Genomic DNA, 19448 nt, shown 5'->3' with positions numbered 1-19448 from the left:
CTGCCATCGATCAACGAGATTATTTATGCCTCGTAGATAAAAGACTTATTGGCTTTGATGCTAAGAAACTTTGAATGTTGATTCCGCTTCTGGTATGGACCTGAAGGTTTTATCACTTAAAAACGTGTTTAAATGTTTAAAAATGGTAGTCAGTAGGTGAAAGATCAGGAGAATATGAAGGATGTGGTAAAGTTTCGAATCCCAAGTCTGTGAGTTTCTGCAGCGTCATTCTTGCAACATGTGGCTTTGCATTATCGTGGAGCAGAATTGGGCCACGCCGATTCACCAATGCGGGTCTCATTTTTTGCAAGTGAGCATGCATTTCAGCGAGCTGATTGTAGTAAGCATCTGCTGTAATGCTCTGATTGGCTTCCAGAAAGTTGTAATGGACAACACCAATTGAAGACCACTAGACAGTCACCATAATCTTTTGCTGATGCAACTTTGGCTTTAGGAAATGTTTGGGGGGCTTATCACGATTAAGCCATTGACCTGATCGTTTACAGTTATCATAAAGCATCCAATTTTCGTCACAAGTGACTATTCAGTCAAGAAAAGGATCATTGGTGTTTCGCAGAAAGAGTATCGAGCACACTCCATAACGCCGAACTTTTTGATTTTCATTGAGCTCATGTGGTACCCATTTATCGAGCATTTTCACCTCACTAATTTTCTGCAGATTACATGAGACCGTTGCAATACCAACACCAAGTGCCTGAGACATTTCTATGACACTTTGACGTGGGTTTTGTTCAACAATTGCTTTCAATTGTTCAATGTCAAGGCTGCGTGACCACCCTCAACCTCCTTCATCTTCAAGGCTTTCATCACAACTACGAATTTCTGAAACCACCTTCGTACTATGTGATCACTTGTGGACTCCTCTTCTCATGCTCTGTTGATATTGGCAGCCAGCAGTTTGGGAGGCATTGTGCCCAATCTTGAATTCAGGCAAGAAAAGTAACTGAAGGTTCTTTTTTGTCATGTTCATAATTAAGGGTGCCTATACTTCAAGAATGTTTTCTGTCTGAAATAAGTATAAAATTATTAAAGGGCATACACCAAATATTAAGTATGTCGAAATTCACCTAAAATATAATAAAAATACTATGATAAAATTTCAAAACAACACTTAAAGCGGCTATTATTTTCGGAACAACCTAATATATAATAATATAATATATTATACAGTCAGGCATATTCTGGAAAACAACACATTCTCCTTCAAAGGAAAGAATTACATCCAAATTAAAGGCATGACGATAAGAACGAGGTTTACTCCTGTTTACGCGAACTCGGTAATGGAATATTTAGAACAACAACTCTACCAAGAAGTAGAGGAAAACTATAGCCCTGGATTTAGAAATTATATTGAAAATGCATAGAAGAGATACCTTGACGACTGTTTCATAATCTGAACAGAATATCTAAGTACTCTAAAAGAGTTCAATATCCTCCTGAAAAACCTACACCCATCTCTTTAATTTACACGAGAGATGAGTAGTACCAAATTACCATTCCTAGATATAATGATAATTAAAAAGGACACCACCATTACCACAGATATATATACTACAACCACACGGACACACATCAGTACCTGAAATTTAAGTCATGCTATCCACCACATACAAGACGCAACATTCCATACTGTCTAGTCAGAAGAATTTGTAGCATTGTAGAAGATGCGAATATCAGGAACAAACGCCTAACAGAGCTCAGAGAATTTTTGCTCAAACAAAAATACCCGTCTCTACTTATAGAAAATGGCATACAGCGGGCTATAAAAATACCCATACAACTGAGGCCAACCCAAAGAAGAGGAAAACAGGAACAAGTCATACCATGCCACAACTCATGCCACCAGAATGTCTTCAACATTGCCAAACCAAACGTACCAATCATTGCTCAAAGTGATGAATTAAATGATATAATAATAGATCGAGCTATGGTTCTTAGTAAAAGACAGCCTAAAAACTTGAAAAAATTATTTAAAAAAATTATTAACAAAGGAAAAGTTTGACCTTAGCAACAAAGACCAATCATTCACTGTATCTAAATGCAATGATAGCCGATGTGGTACATGCCAATTCATACATACCGGCCAATATATGAATACAAAAACCGGAAAAATATTCACCAACGCAAATGAACTGAAAAAGCAGAAATTCAATTTGCTGCATCAAATGCCCGGATTGTGAAGAACTATATGTAGGTCAGACTGGAAATGCACTAGCAGAACGTTCACATGTGCACCGATAGCAAATTAGAGACCCAGATGTCCGTCAGATAACTTTGAGTAACCATCCAGCAACATACGGTCGGAAAATATTTACATTTCCATTCTACAAACTACACAGTCCAAGTGAAATTGAGAGAAAAATCAGAGAAAAGGATTTTATAAATTCCAACTCAAGCTGAATAAACAATAATACTAATACTTAGAGGCACTATTTCTGCTGCTACGACCGCTACTACTAACAACAACACTAATACTAAAGGTGCTCATGATGACGATAGCAGGAAAATACTAGCTAAGTCAAGAGAAAAGTCAATAAAATAATCTTATTTGGGGTTTAAAGTTTTATTACCACAGCTACTAGTACCACCACCACCAACAACAACAACAACAATAATAATAAAGGAGATGATAATGGTGATGATGATGACTGAAATGTAAAACTCCCTGGGAAATATTGTTTACAACATTTCTAAAAATAGCCCAACAATTACTGCTTTAGTCAGAGTCAAAATACATGTCACTTGACATCATCAACAAACCGAGATGCTTAAACCAAACACCAATCAACTTAAGTAACTTAGTAAAATCACACACTGATTGGTCAGAATACAATCTGCAAAATATTAACATTCTGGAGCCTATACAAATGTATTTGAAGCACATGGTTTAGCCATCTGACGACAGTTGTAAATTGTAAAATATAACTGTCACCATTACTACATAAACTTGAAGATTGCTTAGTTTAATGCATGAAAGTACCAGTTCAATCAGAATAGATACATTATATATGTGTGTGTGTGTGTGTGTGTGTGTGTGTGTGTGTATTGGGTTGACGCATAGTTTTTGCGGCATTTTTTCAACAAATTTTATTCAACAAAAGCAATAACAACATGTAACAAAAACATCTTTAAATGAATATTCCGAAGCATATTCACCATCTACTTCAATTAATGCTTCCCAAATGCTTGGCAGACGGTCAGACCGTCATTTAAAAATGTTTTTTGTTAAATATTGTAATTGTTTTTGTTGCATAAAATTTGTTGAAAAAAAGCCTCAATAATTAGCCAGCAACCCATTTGAAATCCAATCAGAAGGCTTTGGGTGACCCAAGGCTATAGTATAAAACATTTGCTCAGGTTGACTGAACCCAGAACCATGTGCTTGGGAAGCAAACGTCTTACTTAACACACATGTGTTACGAATAGGCTAGCACTTTGCAACTGCTGCGCATTGTAGTATACATATTTACTTTATCCTTCGTTCGATTGATTAATTAGCTAGAAGTACAGACCAGCTGGCTACCAAGCTATTCTTCTCAAAGCTAATATACATTCTCAGATTGTCGTAATATCAACTGGAGAATTTACATAACCGTGTTCTATTTCCACGGAGTGCTTAAAGACCTAATAGTCTGAATTTGCTTAATTCCAATTCTCCTTCGTGTGTGTGTGTGTGTGTGTGTGTGTGTGTGTGTGTATATATATATATATATATATATATATATATATATATATATAGTGAAGTGTATTACCACTTAAGTGTGGCTGACCCCTAGGGGTGGATGTTACTGTTGCTTTAGCCCCAGGAGGAATCTCCTCCAGCTGGCTTATCGACACACTACTGTGTCCTGTTTGTTTTGCCAAGGGAAGTTATCCCTCTCATCGTGGTCGTAGCACGAACGGACCCGGGTTTCAGGGTTATTTCCCTTCGTCAGCGTCCGATAGCTACTGACCCTCGATGAGAGATATAAATTCTTGGCAACCTTATGTATATTTTTCCAGTGAAATTCTTCACTGATATCGAAAAAGTGAAACGCCGGTGTTAAAATGGGGGTAGCTGATGAAGGAAAATGTTCTCTATGTGGCTTGTGTGTTTTCTGTACTCTGGTTATTATTATTTTCTTGTCTACGTTTTGTTTGCAATGTCCTGTACCCAGATATTCACCTATATATACAGGTAGACGTAGGTATGCACATACCTGTACATATATATGCATATACTCATTTATTATTTGTTTATACACATATATACATATACATATATATATATATATATATATATATATATATATATATATATATACTAATATATCCTTTTGTTATTTACACCACCTGTCCTCGTCTGTTGTTATTATTTGTATATTCTCCCATATATATATATATATATATATATATATATATATATATATATATATATATATATCTTGTATATATATATATATATATATATGGGAGAATATACAAATAATAACAACAGACGAGGACAGGTGGTGTAAATAACAAAAGGATATATTAGTATATATATATATATATATATATATATATATATCTTGTATATTAAAAAGCAAGTTGTCTGTCTGTCCAACTGTATGTTGTGTGAACCACTTCTATTCCTATAATTTTAAACCGAATTTCACCAAATTTGAGATGTGTGTTCTCTTTGACTTAGGACGCTTTGTCTTATAATTTTTTCCTCGAAATTTCGCGCCCCCAACATAAATGTTTTACACCCATTTCGCCTAGGATTTAGCTTGAGTCAGCGAAAAACGTGACACACCCAGCTGGACAAAAATCAATGCTTTACTTTGTCAGCTGTGGCGAGCTCTTATCGACTGCATGCACAGTACTGCCAGCAGTGTTCATATGCGAGTTACGATTTGCCTCTGCTTTCACTGAGCGCTCTTTTGCATACAATTATTCCAACTTAAACTAGCAACTTCAAAAGTCTTACCCAAAATTAAAAATCCTTAATTCGGTCTGTTTGAATAACATTTTCGCCAACTAAATTTTACTATTTTTTGGGTGCTACACATTCACCGCTTTTTCCTTAGAGGTTTTTCTATTGCGTAAACTGATAATTTTCCTCCATTTCTCGACGCAAAAGATCCAATACAGGTAAGTAAATAGAAAAGTAAACGTATGCGTGCAAGTGAATCTGCCGAAGACGCCACCAGGAGGAACTCTCTCAATGAACTTAGGATGGCTTCAGCGCGAAGAAGGGAAAGTGACGAGCAGCGTTGTGATCGGTTAGCACGTATTGCTGCGCAACGAACCGCCCAGAGCAACGAGCAGCGTTCAGCACCGCCGAACAAGAAATGTTTCCTCTACTGCTGCTGCACGAGCTTCAGAGACTGCAGCACAGAGCGCAGATTGACTTACAAGAGATGTTTCCTCAACTGCTGCTGCACGAGCTGCAGAGACTGCAGCACAGCGTGCAGTTCGACTTACAAGAGATGCTGCAGCAACTGCTGCTGCGCACGCTACGGAGACTACGGGGAAAAGACAACAACGACTGGAGGCTATAATTCAGCGAAGGGCAACACGACGTTCCTACTCAAGGCCATGCACCTCGTGTTGGTCAATGACAGCATTCAACTACGATCCCACAATTGACTACAGTAATCACCCTAACGTTCACATAGGCTGCATGTCCACAATCTGCCAATATTGCGGAACTAAAAGTGGCCGAGAGAAACTCCCAGCATGTGCTGCTCTAACGGTAAGATTACAGTACCTCTTCTACAAGATCCTCCACCCCTTTTGACTGATCTTTTAACAGGGCGTCTCCTTATTCTCATGACTTTCACAAACGGATGCGTGCCTACAACTGCGCGTTCCAAATGACTTCTTTCTGCGCCAACATCATACGAGATTGGCATTTCATGCCTTCCTTTAAAGTTCAGGGGCAGATTTACCATAGAAATGGTTTCCTGCAACCACGGTGCCTTGCCTCAGTTTCTTCAGCTCTACTTCATGGGAGACTACGCTGACCAGGCATACTTAACAAACAACCCCTTGCAACGCCGGGTACGCCTGCTAGTGTATACATAAATATATTATATATATCTGGCCGCCTACACTTTTTTCTGCAAAATAGGGGTAGTTTATCCTGTTAAGGTTATATTATTAGCATTATCCTGGGATCTTTTTGGTTTGACGGGCAACATTTTTCATTTATGTTTTATGTAGTGTTTTTGGTACCGAAACACTTTCAAACTTCGTATACTTGTATATTTTGTGTTATAGAACAGATAAAAAAATTTCGTATTCGAAGTTATTTCATGTTAAAAATTGTCTTATTTCGATAATTTCGACCAATCACTGACGTCTATTCAGTTGAATACAGTTACTGTTGTGGCGGTGTATATGGTATTAATCCCTGTTAGTTCTGACTTTTCCGATTAACTAGACTGTTCGTAAACAAAGGGGAAAAAGCCATCAAAATACTTGAATATTGCCTGCACTTGTTATTGGAGCTGGCAGAATTATTAATGCACCTCCACCAAGTGCTTCATTTCCTAGAAATAGATGAGTTATAGGGTTTTAAGGTTAGGGTTAGGGTTATGAGTGAGGTTATGGCAAAAATAATCATAACCCTAACCGTAACCCTAAAACTAACCCTAACTCTAAAACCCGAACTCTAGTTTGAGTTGAAGAAGATTTGGCTGCTATTTTTAGGAAATGAAGCACATGGTGGAGGTGCATTAATAATTCTGCCAGCTCCAATAACAAGTGCAGGCAATATTCAAGTATTTTGATGGCTTTTCCCCCTTATTAGCTATTATTCAATCAACTGAAACAAGTAGAATAGTGTAATTCAAGCATAATAGCAGCCAAATCTTCTTCAAATCAAACTCTATCATCATTTAGAAAATGTGTTACTGAGTATTAGCGAAAAATTGTTACAAACACAGATACGCACAGCGTAATTTATTATATAAACAATACATGCGTATAAATTACGATTTTTATGTAATTTTGTCTGCTTCAAAAGAAAACAAACCAAAAAAAACGGATGAATATGTCAACAGGGAATAACATTTTTATCACCGGCAAAAAAATTATTGTTTACAAAAGAGCACTAACTGTATTCAGCTGAATAGACGTCAGTGATTGATTGAAAATACGACAACTTTAACATGAAATAACTTGCGATGTACAATTTTTTTTTAAGAAGGCTAAGAGAAAAAGTTGTTTTATATGACACATTCTACCAGTGTCCCAAGCTTGAAAGTGTTTCGTTAAGAAAACAAGTGTTGCCCGTCAAACCAAAAAGATCCAAGATGGAAATATTATTAATAAACATCTATTAAACGTTAAGAAGACCTACAATTGCTTCATTTCATCGCTTATAGCATAAAATCAATCAAATTTAATTTAATTAAATCAATTTGGTTATTTATTAAATGCCAGAATATCATCAGGGAAGAACTACAAAAAAATTTATATATAACACATTGAAAACATAATGAAAACATTAAAAAGGAAACAGGAAAAATACAATATACCATTAAAATTAATACATAATCTATATATATAAAAATGAGAATGTGTGTCTGTCTGTCTGTCTGTCTGTCTGTCTGTGTGAATCCCTAAAACTCGAGAACTACGCAACCAATTTCATTCAAATTTTACACATGCCTTACTTAGGGTTGTGTTTTAGTCAAAAAGAATTATTAACTTCTTGCAGAGTTCGAGCACACGGCAACATAATATCTCCTCCACTATTTAAGTATTACGTGTCAAAAGTGAAACAAAAACACTCATGTCAAATACTTTCACTTTAAAAATGAAACTATTCCACTAACTGAAACAATCACATTTCGATACTGTAGTGACAGATACTTTCACAGAGAGAGAAAGAGAGAAAGAGAGAGACAGAAAGAGAGAGAGAGAGAGAGAGAGAGAGAGAGAGAGAGATGTATATGTACACCATTTCGATACTGTAATGACAGATACTTTCAGAGAGAGAGAGAGAAAGAAAGAGAGAGAGAGATGTATATGTATACATATAGATGTACACGTATATATATATATATATATATATATATATATATATATATATATATATATATATATATATATATATATATAGATCTATATGCATACATGTATATGTATACATATGTGTAAATGCATATATATATATATATATATATATATATATATATATATATATATAGATGTACAAGTAATATGTACACATATATACATATATACATGCATACAGATATCTATACAGATATACACCCATCACACACACATACACATGCACACAAACACACACATTAGTCATTTGTTTTCTTATCCAAAACTACGTCAAAAGTACTGAATGGATCTTTATGAAATTTGGAAATTATATTCTTTGCATAACGGCCATAACTCCCATGAAAATTCATATATTTTTGATGTTGATGAAATTTTAACCCGAACATAACAGATGAGTATTATTTAGAAAATGATGTCACACATTATCGAGGCTACCATTCTTTCTGGATGTGCAAAAGGGGATGACGTCTTTATTCCAAGAATTCCTCTTACTCCATCAGGAGCAGACATTCCTTTTACATTCAGAAGACTACAATTCCCCCTTCGTGTGACTTTTGCCACGTCCATAAACAAATCTCAGGGTCAAACACTGTCTGTAGCTGGTCTTCTCTTGGAAGAGCCCTGCTTCTCACATGGACAACTGTATGTTGGCTACTCAAGAGTGGGCAGCAAAAAAAAAACCTATTTGTATATGCTCCACAAGGGAAAACAAGGAACATAGTTTATAACGAGGTGTTATAATCACAACAGCAAGAAAGTATGTACATGATCACCTTCTTTTACGAAACTTCATTGACTTTCATATATTTATATTGATATACATATATATACGTGTGTTTGGGTGCGTGTGTGTATATACATCTCTATATATAAAGATGATGCGTAGTCTAGACGGCGTTTTTAGATTTCATTATTCTCTTTAACCCGGGCAACGCCGGGTATTTCTGCTAGTATAAAAATATATAGTTATAAAAATAGTTATTGTCATAAATTAATATAAATAACAGTAATGTTCATGCAGACATACCCATCTAAAAATATGATAAATGGAGATATATAAAAAAAATTACAATAGAGAGGTTATTAAATTATGAGTGCAGAGAAGTGAAATCATTAGGTATTTCATATATAAACAGGAGTGACTGTGTGGTAAGTAGTTTGCTTACCAACCACATGGTTCCGGGTTCATTCCCACTGCGTGGCACCTTGGGCAAGTGTCTTCCACTATAGCCTCGGGCCGACCAAAGCCTTGTGAGTGGATTTGGTAGACGGAAACTGAAAGAAGCCCGTCGTATATATGTATATATATATGTATGTGTGTCTGTGTTTGTACCCCCAACATCGCTTGACAACCGACGGTGGTGTGTTTACGTCTCCGTAACTTAGCGGTTCGGCAAAAGAGACCGATAGAATAAGTACTACGCTTCCAAAGAATAAGTCCTGGAGTCGATTTGCTCGACTAAAGGCGGTGCTCCAGCATGGCCGCAGTCGAATGACTGAAACAAGTAAAAGAGTAAAGAGTAAAAGAGTAAAGAGTAAAAGAGTAAAGAGTAAAAGAGTAAAGAGTAAAAGAGTAAAGAGTATATATACACATGTACACACACTCGCATACACACACACACACACACATACATATACACACATGTAAATAATAACATACACAGATATAAAAGTAAGTATGGTTAATTTACTAAATTAATTAAATTAATTAAAATTATCAATTAATTAGAAGATAAAGAGAGAATATATGACCCTTTAAGTGAAACTACGATATTTAGAAAGAATTCAGAGGAAATATTTGGAGAGAATATAGAAAAACGGACAATATAAGAGTTTTTGCATAATAAAATGATTCAGATAAAAGAAGAGAAAAGTTAGACGCGGGGGAATAGAGATATACACAACAAAGAGGATATGGTAAATTATTAACCGATGTTTAGACTAAATGAATATAAGAAAGAAGATAATTAATGAATGAAACTATTCTATGCACCTATTAAATATCAAAAAGTTAATTATACATACCAATATATACGCATTATTCTGCATATATATGCACGCACACACGCACTTATACACACATATACATAAGCATGTACGCACATACGCACTGACATACACACTTACATATGTATACATAAACATAAACACGGATACGCAGACACACATCTACATATATACTGTACATAGATGAAGAAAACATAATAGAAATAGCAACAACAGCAACAACAACAATAACAACAACAACAACAACAATAATAATAATAACAATAATAATAATAACAATAATAATAATAATAATAATAATAATAATAACAATAATAAATTCTGTAATTGTATTGGTGGATACCAACTTAAAAATCTTTGTAATGAAGATAATGTTGTATATAATTGTGAGATTGATGCCTTTAATAAGTATATGTACATTGAAGCGACATCTAATAAATTTAAAACTCGCTTTAAGGGTAGGAAACAACTTTAAGGGTAGGAAAAAGATTAACTCAACTGGTCTAAGTAAATTCATATGGGGGCTTAAAGATAAGAAAATTGATTTTAAACTGGACTGGAATATTATTAGCGATGTTAAATCTTTTAGTATCGCAAACAAAAGATGTGAGTTTTGCACTGAAGAGTTATATCAAATATTTATTTCCCGTAAATTACTTTTGAACATACATTCTGAAAAAATTTTAGCCTGTAGCGATGCGAGTAAATTTCTTTCTGCAAAATATAAGTAGATTTCTAATATTTCATTAGTATTAACAAATAATAAATTTGACTAATTTTGGAATTTATTTCTTAAGTTGATATTAATGTATATATATATATGTGTGTGTGTGTGTGTGTGTGTGTGTGTGTGTGTGTGTGTGTGTGTGTGTGTGTGTGTGTGTGTGTGTGTGTGTGTGTGTGTGTGTGTGTGTGTGTGTGTGTGTGTGTGTGTATGTGCCTATATTATAAGGTATTCAACCAGTCTAATCTTGGGTATTTCTATCCTTCTGAGGCTTGAGGTTTATATATCCTCACCTGTACTTTAATATAAATAAATATATATATATATATATATATATATATATATATATATATATATATGAGGACAATGGGGATTAAATTAATCCAGGCGAATACCCCTTTAAGCACTCTGTAGAAATTGAATCAAGCTAACTAAATTTTCCAGTTATTAGCACAAGAGTCAAAATATGTTATTATTCATTTATTGTTCAAGGTGCAAATTTTTAAATCCGCGGTCGAACATCAATTGAATTCGGTGTATAAAATAAATATAGAGTTGATAATTTTGCTTCATCATTCCTTATATAAATATATATACATACATACAATATTATTGTTCTTTCTTACAAAATATACAGAACTGCTAAAAAGAATTACTTAGGTCGAACCTGAGAAAAAAAAAGATAAACATTAAGATATAAACTCAAATTAGGCAATCATACTTATATATTTATAAATTCGACTTAAAATGCGTATACATATATTAATACATATCGACACATGAATAATTTTTTTAAATATTCATAAAATATAAATATACATAAAAATACATGCAAATAAACCCATGGAAGGAAGTGTGAGAAAAAGTGGACTGATAAAAAGAGGAATGAAAGAATTTTTTTGTACTGAAATTAAGAGCAGTTAAGAATTTCAATTAAAAGATCCATAGAGTTCGGTGTGTTGTTTTTTTATAATACAAATGCTATATAAGGTATATAATACAGTAAAACTCCTCGAACTGTATGATATACCTTATATACCTTTTATATTTTTATAAAGACACACCGAACTCTATGGGTCTTTTAATTGAAGTACTTAACCGCTCTTAATTTAAGCACAAAAAATTTTTTCAGTCCTCTTTTTGTCACACTTCCTTCCACACATATCCCACACGGGCTTATTTACATGTATTTTTATGCGTATTTATATATTTATATTTTATGAATATTTTAAAAAAATATTCTTATGTGTCGATATATATCAATATATGTATACGCATTTTATGTCGAATTTATAAATGTATGTGTATGACTGTTTAATTTGAGTTTATATCGTAATTCTTATATATATATGTCTGTGTGTGTGTGTATATACACACAATATATACAAAATATATGTATATATATATATAAATACACACTCACACACACACACACACATATATATATATATATATATATATAGATGTATGTATATGTGTGTGTTTTTTTTATATATAATATATATATATATTATGAGTATTAAAGAAAAACGAAATGCCATAGCATCATTGAAGATATATGGTGACAGAAATAACAACGTGTGAAGCATTTCTATATCAAATGTCAACGACAAAGCACATCGTGACAACCCTACATGCAAATGTCAACCAGGCACTGCTGAGAAATATGCTATATTAACTCATTATGCGAAATACTTTTTAATGTAGATTATGTACATTATTAACTATGACAATGAAATGAAGCCCGTTTAAATTACCAAACCTTAAGAAACATAGTAGCAGATGTGGAAGTCGAACGCGTTCGCTTTGCACTCAACTTCGAGAATAGATACGTTATCTTTCTGAAAACAATTATCTGTGTTACCATAAGTCCACCAACTGGACAGAAACTGCGAGAAATAGTTATTATGGAACATTAAGCAACATAAAGAAAATGTCCAACGCAAGCTTCGAACAACTCGTCGCCACTTTTATATCCTTGTATGTTGGATATATAATTTAACGAAGCAGCGGAAAACACTCACCAGGCACATACACATATGTGTGTGCTTTGTGAGAAAATCAGTTTATCTCTTTATCATTCAGATTACTTTGTCAAATTTAAGGCTTTTCTATTTACGTTGTCTTGAATTCGTCGTGCAATATCTTGTGGCGTTGAGATTTCGATGTTGCGATTGTCTATTTTTAGAATGACTTTGTCCTGGAAGTCTAATGAAATGTAGAAATTTAGAAATTCTGAGAAGTTAACTCACGTATCTTTCAGGGGAAAATTGTATTTAGCTTGATTAAAGCTATGTAATAACTAGTCACAGGCATTATCGCTGTCCAGACGCACATACATATATGCATATATAAATACAAACATACATGCATACGTACATACATACAAACACTCATACATGCATACATACAAACACTCATACATGCATACATACATGCATGCATCATCCATCCATACACACATACATACATAATACATACATGAATGCATTCAAACATACATAAAACATGCATGCATGCAGTAATACATACATACAAACATACATACAAACATACATACAGGTATGCATGCACCCATACATATATATACATGCGTACATACATGCATGCATGCATGCATGCATACATACATACAGGCATACATACATACATGTATCCATCCATTCATCCTTGCGTACATACATACATACATACATACATACATACAAACATACATACACACATACATGCATACATACATGGATGGATGCATGCAGGCGAGAATCATGATACCTCCTGTGAGAATAGACTAGCCAAACTCGTATAAGTAGCAGCGTGTTTCATTGAGCAGAGAGATGAGAAATGGCAGAAGGTCGAAAAGTGTCGTTCGTGAGTCCGTAGAGTCACAGAAAATTGTTGAGAAGTTGTTATAGTTCGTTGAGAGTTGTTTTGGATTGGTTACAGTTGTGGCAGAGTATTTGGGAATACATCAAGTGGAGGCAGTTGGTCTACCCCGTTTCGAAGTATCCTATATTCCACTGTTATAAGTTCACTTTATAAAAGTGGCATACAGCGCCACGATACAAAAGTGATGACGAGGATATCTACGAAACAACAATTGGCGACGAGTGATTCGAAGCTTACGTTGATCATCAAGAAATTTTTTTGTGATACGAAACATTTGTTTATTATGGAAGATCTAGCTGACATATTACAGTTGCAAAAGCAACAGCAAAAGCAGGAACTGGAGTTGTACCAACAACTACAAGAGCAACAACTACGACACAATCGGTTGCTGGAACTGAGGTTGAAGTCGGGAAACACTGTAAATTCGTTTTCGCCAGACGGCGTGGCGAAAGCTGTAACAGAATTTCGTTATAATTCAGAAGAGGGTATAACTTTTTCGGTGTGCTTCAGAAGAAACGAAGAAATCTTCAAAATAGAATGCAAGTGTTGGACAGACGATGAAGAAGTACTGTTGCGGAAACTAGGTCTTTCAGAACATGAAAATACTGCAATTTTATCTTGCCTAAAAAAAAAGTGAAATTTGTTTCAAGGGAACAACTGGATTGCTATCCAAAATGTTCAGCGATAAGAGTTCCCTGTTTAACATTAGCTGGGTGTGTTTGAATTTAGTAAAAGAAGAGGACGATGATTTTTTTCAGTTATGCCGGAATCGTAAATAGAATGTGTGAAAAATTTTAACTAAATAAATTATCTCCTGAATTTTTAAATGTCTCATCTTTGTGCAAGGTTTGTGCGAGGTTTGCTCACGGAGCTAATGTTCACCCAGAAGATAAAATTAATTTTTGATAAATTGTTACCTACAAAAACCTTGTAAGGAAAACCCAAAAAATACAACAAAGTATTGTGCAAGGTTTGCAGAAATACGTGAACGGATTCTTGCAAAACTAGAACAGAAGAACTAGAATTTAACCCTGCAGGCAGTAACAGGAGAATGTCAAAGAATTATCAACTTACGACAGGACATATAGAAAATTGAAGAAAAAGATTTCTCTCAAGTACACACATGTCGACCGAGAATAAATAAAGAAAAAGAATGTTACGACCAAATCCATGGTGTGAGAGTGGAGGTCTGCATTTTAAGGAAGATTGTCCATTTAAAACTCGGAAATGTTTTAGATGTCAAAAAATACGACATAAAAGCTCGCACTGCATAGAGAAGCAAACACGGTCGGAAAAAAATTCTTGTAAAAAGGTTTTCTCAACGAAAAGTCGTGACGACACCCCCCAAAAAAAGTATTTGTACGTAAGAATGAATGATGCGAGTGTGAAACTATAACTAGACACAGGTAACGACATTACAATTATTGATGCTGATACGTTGAAGAAAATTGAGATACCTACATTAAAAAAAACATAGAAAAGTGCGCAAGGCGTCACAGGTGAAATATTACACTTCTAAGGCGAAAGGGTGAGCGACATTACATTTCGTGGTAAAATCTGTAAAGCAAAAGTGTTTGTGTTAAAAGATGCAACAAACTTGTTCGGCACTAACTGGATGGAATTGTTTGATTTATGGGACCTCCCCATAACTCTGTTTTGTAAAGACATAAATGATTGTTCCTCCAGTAAGAATGAGGCGTCAGAGGAATTGAAGAAAAAAATTTTAAATGCTTTTCCTGAAGTGTTGTCGGATAAATTAGGTTTGTGTACTAAGGAAAACGCAATACCAGTGTTCAAACCAAAAAGAATGGTGCCTTTTGCTGCGATAAAATATGTCTCTGAAGAATTAAATAGATTAGAGAAAATTGGAGTTATCCAAAAGGTAAAATATGCAAAATGGGCAGCGCCAACGGTGTGTATATAAAAAAAAAAAAACGAATAACAAAATCAAGGTGTGTGTCGATTTTTCCACTGGCTTGAATGAATGTCTGAAAACGTATCACTATACGCTACCTACTCCGGAGGATATTTTTGCGAAGTTAAACGAGGGTAAGATATTTTCGAAACTGGATCTCCCCGATGCGTACCTACAAACTGGAGTAGACGAGGAATGCTCAAAATTCCTAGCAGTGAATACGCATAAAGGACTATATAAATATAACAGATTACCATTTAGTCTAAAGGTCGCACCTGAAATTTTTCAACAGGTTATGGATGCAATATTATCGGACTGGGAATTCGCAATTCCATACCTGGATGAAATATTAATTAAAAGTGAACCTCGTGATAAGCATGTTGAGCATATAAAATGTGTTTTTGAAAAAATAAGAGATTACGGTTTCACACTGAGTGAGGAAAAATGTGAATTTTTCTTACCTAAAATTAAGTATTAAGGACTAATTAGCGACAGGAATGGACGACGACAACCGGACCTGTCGAGGTTAGACGCAATTAAAAATATCCCCCCGGCTAATATAAGGACCTTACAAACTTTTCTAGGTCTAGCAAATTATTACCAAAATTATATACCAAATATGCATGAATTGAGAGCTCGATTAAATAATTTGCTTAAAAAGGATGTGAAGTGGAATTGGTCAAAAAATTGTCAAAAAGTGTTTGACAATATTAAAAAAAAAATATTTATACCGGATTTGTCGCTGGCTCATTTCGATCCTGCAACGGAGATTGTTGTATCTTCTGACTCTTCTGAATACGGCTTAGGAGCAGTAATGCTACACAAATATAAAGACGGTAATATGTAAGCGGTGGTTCATACCTTGCGTTCTCTGATAGCGGCAGAAAAATAACTATAGTCAAATAGAAGCTCTAGTGATCATTTTTGCAGTGGAGAAATTTCACAGATTTTTGCACGGTAGAAGTTTTCGGTTGCACACTGATCACCGATCATTATTATCAATTTTGGGGTCGAAGAAAGGAATTCCTACCCGTACTGCAAATAGGTTACAATGCTGGGGCACGATATTGTTGAATTACGACTTTAAGGTGGAGTATATATAATATCGAAGAAGTTAGGCCATGCGAATTGCATATCAAGGCTAATTCCAAAATATACGGAACTATTTGAAGATACCGTGATTGCTGTGTTGCGAGCGGAAAATGAAATAAAAATGCATTTTGTGTAACGTCATTCGGGAGCTGCCAGTAACTGTTCAAGATATAAAATTGAATTCGGAGAATGACAAATTCATTGCGAAGATGAAAGAAATGTTGAAGGTAAAATAAAATTAAAATATACGTAACACAAATGCGAGCCATTTTCCTTTGTGATAATGTGTTGATATACGCACAAAGAGTTCTAGTGCCAGCCGCACGACAAAAGCGTATATTAAGTGAATTTCATATGGGGCACCCAGGTATTTCAAGAATGAAATCAGTAATGAGGAGTTACGCGTATTGGCCTACTATAGACCTTAGTATTGAACAATTCGTGAAATCCTCTCGCGGCAATGTCACCAACCGGTGAAATTCCAATCATGGCCGGAGAGAGACAGTCCGTGGTCCAGGCTACATATAGATTTTGCTGGACCGATAAACGGTGCTATTATCTAATCATAGTAGACAGCTATACTAAGTGGCCGGAGATATGTAAATGTAGTCAACCTACCTCGAAGGTAATAATAAGGTTCTTTCACATACTTTTGCGTTATACGATGTCCCGGACACCATGGTATCGGATGGCTGAACGCAGTTTTCGGGGTACAAATTTTAAAATTTCTGTGAGAGGTATGCAATCAATCACATCTCTACTCTATCGTACAACCCGAGTTCAAATGGGCAAGCAGAAAGTTTCGTAGACACATTTAAGCAAGCACTAAACAAATCAGAAAATGAATAAGGCAATGATGCAGCACTAACTCAATTCTGAAGATTTTACATGGTAACACCGAACCCGAATACCTGTTCAGACAAGTTGCCCGCAGAGCTAATATTCACCCGGAAGATAAAATTAATTTTTGATAAATTGTTACCTGCAAAACCTTATAGGGAAAACCTAAGAAACTCAACAAAGTATTTTAATGTGGGAGATAACGTGCATTTCAAAATATCTAAGAATGGAAGACAAAGTTGGGAGGACAGTATAGTGACGAAGAGAATAGGCAGTATGGTGTACATAATAAAAGGTCAAATAAATCACAAATTACATTTGAACCAGTTGAAGACTAGACATGCAGAAAAAAAGAGAAGAAATAACGATGGAAGTTTGTTATGACTTGTTCGATGTTCCAACACCAAAAGCGGTTGAGATTGGACTAACTGAACTCATATAAGTAGCAGCGTGCTTCACTGAGCAGAGAGATGAGAAATCGCAGGAGGTCGAAAAGTGTCGTTCGTAAAGTTTGTGGAATCACAGAAAATTGTTGAGAAGTTGTTATAATTCGTTGGGTGTTGTTTTGGATTGGTTACAGTTGTTGGCAAAGTATTTGGCAATAGATCAAGCGGAAGCAGTTGGTCTACATCGTTTCTTAGTATCGTATATCCCACAGTTATAAGTCCACATTATAAAAGTGGCATTCAACGCCACGATACAAAAGTGGTGACGAGGATATCTACGATACAACACAAACATTCAAACATACATGCATGCATGCATACATACATATATACATACATACATACATACATACATACAAGCATACATACATTCATGCATGCATGCATTCATACATACATACATGCATACATACATACATACATACATGAAAGGTATGGATTTTGGTTAGAAACCGGCTTTCTTCTATTGGCAAGAAATCTTGAAATAAAACTGAACAATGGCATACATACATACATGCATGCATTCGTACATACATGCATACATACATACATACACACATACATACATACATACATACATACAGATATACATACAGGTGGTGATAGAAAATGTCGGTTCTGCTATACCAGAGAGGAAGATATCACCAACGTCATTAGCAGCTGCCCCAAAATGATACGAAACACTACTTACTCACGAAGCATCACACTTGCAAATATTTCTTAGTCCTTTTATACCTTTCAATCATTTGACAATGGCCATGCTGGAGCACCGCTGTTAAAGATTTTAGTTAATGAAAACAACTCCAGGACTTATTCTTTGTAAGCCTAGTACTTATTCTATGGGTGGCTTTTGCCGAACCGCTAAGCTATAGGGGCATAAACACATTAACGTCGGTTGTCAAGCAATGTTGGGGGACAAACACAGACACAAAGACACACACACACACACTTGTGTGTGTGTGTGTGTGTGTGTGTGTGTGTGTTGTGGAAGGATTCTGACCACTATCATCCCAAGTGAATAAAAGTGGGCTGAGTCATTATTATAAAAATGAAGAACTGTGAGCGATTGGCAGTTCAAATTGGTAAGCAGTTCACTGTGAGCCGTAGATATAGAGCGTTGAGTCTCATGTAATAGTAATAGCATTGCGTCATGTAAATACTTTCTTTTCCACTGCTTCGTTAAATTATATATCCAACATACAAGGATATAAAAGTGGCGACGAGTTGTTCGAAGCTTGCGTTGGACATTTAAATTTATTGATTTATTTTGGTATGAAACCAAAGACAAAATTGTTTTAACATGGGAGACATATTCTCCACCCCACCCCCACTCCGTGGTGCATTTACAACAGCAACAACAACAGCAACTACAGCAGCAGTTACAGCAGCAACTACAGCAGCAACAGCAGCAACTACATCAGCAACAAGAAAGCTAACAGTTGCTGGAATTAATGTTGAAAAAGTCTGA

General features: G+C 35.1%; 1 long non-coding RNA gene across 1 annotated transcript; it reads right to left on the bottom strand.

Annotated features, from left to right (window-relative positions):
• Nucleotides 1–220: 220 nt before the first annotated feature.
• LOC149135548 (uncharacterized) lies at nucleotides 221–18803 on the bottom strand. Its single transcript, XR_016241893.1, has 2 exons — nucleotides 16334–18803; nucleotides 221–1027 (listed from the first exon to the last, which is right to left on the bottom strand). It is a non-coding gene; the product is annotated as an uncharacterized LOC149135548 (long non-coding RNA).
• Between the last annotated feature and the right edge of the window lie 645 nt (nucleotides 18804–19448).

Source organism: Octopus bimaculoides, chromosome 5, assembly GCF_046866305.1.
Source record: "Octopus bimaculoides isolate indiv1 chromosome 5, ASM4686630v1, whole genome shotgun sequence".
In the NCBI taxonomy this organism is placed as follows: Eukaryota; Metazoa; Mollusca; class Cephalopoda; order Octopoda; family Octopodidae; genus Octopus; species Octopus bimaculoides.
Note: the sequence above shows the minus strand (reverse complement) of the source record. Positions and strands in the feature narration are given on the sequence as shown.